Consider the following 6,000-nt stretch of genomic DNA (forward strand, 5'->3'; position numbering starts at 1 on the left):
AATAAAATTAACCCTTTGCCAACCTAATCAAAAAGTAAAGACTCAAATGCATGCAATTAGGAATAAAAAGGGTGAAATCACAACAGATCCTGCAGAAGATTATTAACATATACTTTGAGAACCTTTATTTTAGTAAGAAGGAAACAGAAAAAATGAACATATGAGTTACTAGAGCTAAAGCAAGAAGGTATAAAAATTCTAAATAACCCAATATCAGTCAATGAAATTGAATATACAACTAAAAACCTACCAACAAAGGAAAGCTCAGGTCCTGATGGACTTTGCTGATCTCCAAAAAACAGTTAGAGAAGATCTAATGCTAGCACTGTTCAAACTGTTTAATGAAATTTACTTATTTATTTATTTTGGTACCGGAAATTGAACTCACGACCTCATGCTTGTGAGGCAAGTACTTATACTGCTGAGCTAAATCCCTGGCCCTGTTTAATGAAATTTAAAGGAAAGCAGTACTCCCAAGTTCATTCCTAGAAGCAAGCATTAGCTCCATACCAAAACCAAAGATGTATTTAGCAAAAAAAGAACTACAGGGGCTGGGGATTTAGCTCAGCGGCATAAGCTCCTGCCTTGCAAGCAGGCAGTCGTGAGTTCGATCCCTGGTACCCATAAAAACGAAAAAGACAAAAAAAAAAAAAAAGAAGAACTACAGGTCAAACTCTCTAAAGAACATAGCTACAAAAATAGTCTGACAGCCACAAAAAAGAGTGCAGCAAATCATCAAAAGGATTACACATCATGACCAAGTAATATTCACCCATGGATGAAGAGACGGTTCAGCATATGTAAATCAATAAATGTAATACACCAGATAACAGAGCTAAGAACGAGAATCATATGGTCATCTCAATACACTAAAAAAAAAAAAAGTGACAAAGTCCAAGATCCATTAATGATAAAAAATCTTACAGAAAATCAAAATAGATTGTTTTTATGTCAATCAAATAAAATTGTTCTATGACTAACCAAGACCCAACCTCATACTAAATAATCCAAAACTGAAAACTTTCACTCTAAAATCAGGAGCAAGTCAAGGATGCCTACTATCACCACTCCTAATCAATATAGTTCTGTAAACATTAGCCAGAGCAGATAAACCAATGAAAGAAACAGGGGTAGGCAATTAAGAATTTAAGTTATTATTATTTTCAGATGATATCATATTCTCCATAGAATATCCTAAAAAACCTCCAAAAGAGTTCTAGATTTAATAACCAAATTCAGTCACATATATGGATACAAAGTCAACACTCAAAATCTTTCAAATTTTAAGTTTCTGCTTCTCTTTTTAAAATACAAGCAAATATAAAGACATTAACAGCACTGCTGTACACGAATTACAAACTCATTGAGAGAGCAATTAGCAAAACCACACCTTTCACAGTAGCATTGAAAAAATGGAATACTTAGGAATCAATCTAACAAAGAAGTAAAAGACATCTACATTGAAAACTATACTAGTATTCTGAGAAATAATATTTAAGAAGGTATCAGAAAATGGAAAGATATCCTTTATTCTTAGGTAGAAAGTACCGACATAGTGAAAATGGCCAGTTTCCCAAAATTCTTATACAGGTTAATTGCAATTCTGATCAAGATACCAATAGCATATCTCATAGAACTAGAGAAAGCAATCCTAAAATTTATTTGGAATCAGAAGAGACCTAGAAGAGCAAAAACAATTCTGGGCAACAAAGACAAGGGAGAGAGCATCAAAATTCTGGCTTGAAATTATACTGCAAAGCCACTGTAATAAAAGCAGCCTCGTACTGCTCGCCCCAAAGAAAACAAGAAAGGAAAAGAAAACAAAAAAACCAGCACACCCCAGGATGGGTTCAACAGATTACAAGATGCAGAAAAACTCCAAATACACCCGGCCATCTTATCTTTGGCAAACTAAACACTTTCCCTGGAAGAAAACTAGACTCTTTAATACACGGTGCTGGGAAAATTGGTGATCCATATGCCAAGACTGAAAATAGATGCATGTCTCCCACACATATACTAAACTAAACTCAAAATGAATCAAAGGTCTGAACATCAAAATAGAAACACTAAATCTGAAGCACAATAGAATAGGTAGAATTCTTGAAGACATTGGTATAGGCAAAGATTTTATGAACAAAACTCTCATCACTCAGGAAAATCACAAACAATTCACAACAGAATCTCATCTTATTAAAAACCTTTGAAAAACCAAGATATATCGTGTACAGGTAGAACTTCCCTATGATGAATGTGATCATTATGTATATCTAAATTGTATTAATAAACATAGCACAAAAATAAATTATCAGCTTTGGAAAAAATGCCAATGTAGAATCCAGCTAGAATTTCTTAACTCTACTGCTTTCTAATGCTTGTCATTCAATAATCAATACAAAAGCCGTATACAGAGGAATTTCAGTTCAGGAGATGTAAAGTTGGGGATGATTATGTGTTCCAAAGAGAGCAAAAAGAGCTTGAGTTTAAGAAGGAAAAACCTATCGTGACTGATGCAGGTAAGCATCAGAGCTGAGGAGTGTGGAGCTGAGGAGACAACTTGCAGTGCTTGGTGCGGGTGGCTCACACTTATTAGGGGTAACTTGTCAGAGTTCTCCAGGCTCCAGCTTATCAAAGTGGTTCCATTTTAGCTAAAATTTCTCATGATTTCATATCCTTTTGTGTTATATTTTCTCACTTTCATGCATCTGTGTCTTAGGTGGTACTTTAGAGGAAAATCAATTACCTGTATCCGTTTATCTCTTGAGGAAGATGAGCCTTAGTTTCTTCAGATATGAATTATGAATAGGAAGATAAGTCTCTCAATATTTTGTGAAAGTTTAATAAGAAATAATGTGATGTGAATATATTTCACAATATCTGGCATATTGAGCTGAATTCAAGTTTTCTAGATCATTGTCTCCATTTATTTCTGTCTCTTCCTTAAGAAGCGACATTTGCATAAGATTAGAAGTATGAGCATTTCTGACAAAATTACTACTACATTAAATTTTAATATGCATTATTAGATTGCATTTCTTTCTTAGCAGAACTGATGGTGAAAATATTTTACAAAGACTATATCATAGCTACTAACCAATCAGAATGAACACTAGGACTCCAAATATGGTTTTAGTTTTAGTTACAAGTTTGGTTTAGTTACAAGTTTGTTTTGGTTTTAGTATTTTCTTTTACCTATGAAAGGATAAATATTTATCTGGCACACATTACTTTGACCACACTGAGAGGCCTTCATTTCAATATATTGAAGTACTTGCTACCGAAATGTCAGATTTTGAATATCACTACCATCAGTTATTTTGAAGTATGCTGTAATTGTCTCAGGTAGAGAGATACTTAAATTAATTGTGGTTAACTACATTGTATGTAGAAAAGAGAGTATGTACTGGTTAATATTATGTCTTTGAAATTTGCTGATTCTTCATTTCAGCTTAACATTGTATCAATTTTTGCAAATATTCTCTATATTCTTTTGAAGAATGTGTATCTATAACATTTGTGTTGTTAAGCTTTTTAATTTTTTGTTCAGACACTTTACAATATAATAAAGTTTTGTGTGTATACTTTTTCAGTGATTCAGGAGATATAGTTATTTTAGGCTTACAATATACAAAGTCTCATAAGAAATTCTCTTATAAGGGGAAAAATATTGGAATAACACATTTTCTGGTTGAATTAGCCTTGTATCAACACATACCAACTGCCTTAATGCATTTAGTGGCAGTATGCATTAAGTGATTTTTGATGGTACATTCAATTTTTATATGAGAATCTTGCATGATTAAATTGATAATTGTCTTCAGAAAGCATTTAGCTTTAATTTTTCTGGAAATACTGATATTTAGGTAAAGCCATAAGCCATAAGCATTGTTGCTAGCCTGTGTGTTCCACAGGCAAGTTTTAAAAAAATGTGTTTCATCCTGTTATTTGATCTCCAGCCTTTGAGAAGTAGTTCTGTTGATATTTTTTTTTTCAAATTTTATTTAAATAAAGAATAAACAAAACAGAAAAAGGGTAGAAATAATAGATAATTTTAAAGAAATAATAAACAGTAACAAATCCTTAGTTGATAATTACATATTGTCCTCTTACAAATAGTTGTTCAAGTTATGAAAGTGAAGCATACAAAGTGGACATTCAAACAGCGAGACCGCAAATAGTTTTGTTCAATTATCTAACAAAACCTTAGTAATATGGTTACCAATCTTGTACACTTAAACATACATGCAGTTATCCATATCTTCATTTATGTTGAGCTTAAACAAACCAAAACAGGCTAAAACCACTGTGAACAAAGAATTTGGATTTCACATCATGACACTATGGAATCAGCACTGGGTGTTGCAGTGTCTCCTTTTCTTTAAAGAAGCTGTTCATTTCATCATGTGTTATAAGATCAGTTCTCATAACTGTTTATAGGTTCTACACATGCATGAGTCTCAACATGTATTTCTATCCTTTCTATATTAGAGGGAGGAACAAAACAAAGCAGGACAAAACAAAACATATTCCTATAAACACATGAAATGAAAAAGTCATATAAAACCACAGTACAAGGTGTTCTACAATGGTTACTGTTCTGTTGATATTCTTAGGATGAGAACTTTCCTACTATCTCTCTGAAAATCGTTAAGAATTTCAAGTCTGTGATTTCTAGGGCATCTTAAATGCACTGCAGTTCTGTAAAGAACCTTTTAGAAAGGCAAGTCAGAGATCCTTTACTACATTAATGGTTTCAGGTTTAATGGGAGAGTTCAGGGTAGTACAAAATTAGTACAAGGTTTAGAGCCGTTTTTGGAGCTTTTGTTGTTTCCCATCAGTGTAACCTCATTACTAACATGTTCTTTGTTTGTCTATTTTATCTTATCATTATTTTCTTCTTTTATTTGGGCTTGGCGGGAATTTGTGTTTTAGCATATGCTTGATTAACATGTGGTACTAAATAGCCTCTGAGTCTGTGGTTTTTCACAATATGCATTTACTTATTAATCCTGTGACACATACAATATTCATGAGTAGCAGGGAGACTAAATCAGTCACTTTTAGATTTGATGTGATGCAGGCTCTTTGCTTCAAATGCAAGGAGACAGTAGCAGTGTCTCATGATGGCAAATACTTGTTTTTATCAGAAGTTATAATCATCACTTCTAGAATTTCATTAGTCAAAGCAAAAAGAAATTTTGGCTTAGTTTGAAAGAAACTGAGAGTATCAGGATGTCAAAAAAAAAAAAACACCAAAAAAGCCCCAAGCACGAATAATTATAAAATGGCAAGAAGGAGGGAATTTTTTTAGAAAAGACATCCATATGGGAGTGTCTAATGAATATCAGTAAGAAAGCTTTCTTTGTTATCATGTTATATTGTGGCAGTAGGGACCCAGCAAAATCTAGTGTGTCATGCATCAGATGCCCAAAACTGGGATGGTGCCTTAAGTGTGGTGATTGAATGTGGTCTAGATTTCATTTTGGTATATGGATTATAAAGACCTATTCCACCCACTCTATTGGAAGAACAGCAGGCATAGGTGCTCATCTTTAAGTTTCTTTTATGAATGCTGATGTGTATTTCCTTCAACCTACTGCTTTATTTTATCAGAGGTGTAGACTAAGGAGGAATTTAGGCAGGCACTTGAAAAGGCTCAAAAGGATTAAATGTGTCAGTACAGTGCTGGAGTTCCTTCCTTATGTCTGCTGTTTCACTTGAGCATCTTTTAATTCATTCTTATAAAGTGCTCTGTCTGTAAGTAAGGTGATCTTGAACCCTTGTCCCACAGACTACTCAGCACAGATCAGAAATCTGACTATCTTCCCTGTCTACCATTACGAACAAGGACATGGTTCATTTAGACAGTATACACACTGAAGTGAATGGACAGAGTTGCCTCTGGAATATGGGGAACCTCACAAACCCACAGGTAGGTGCAAATAAACGTGGTTTGCTAGATTCCAACATTGTACAGATTCTGGAAAGAAACTGCTCATT

Source organism: Cavia porcellus, unplaced genomic scaffold (assembly GCF_034190915.1).
Source record: "Cavia porcellus strain 051 isolate PalLab524CR breed Dunkin Hartley unplaced genomic scaffold, mCavPor4.1 scaffold_1, whole genome shotgun sequence".
NCBI lineage: Eukaryota > Metazoa > Chordata > Mammalia > Rodentia > Caviidae > Cavia > Cavia porcellus.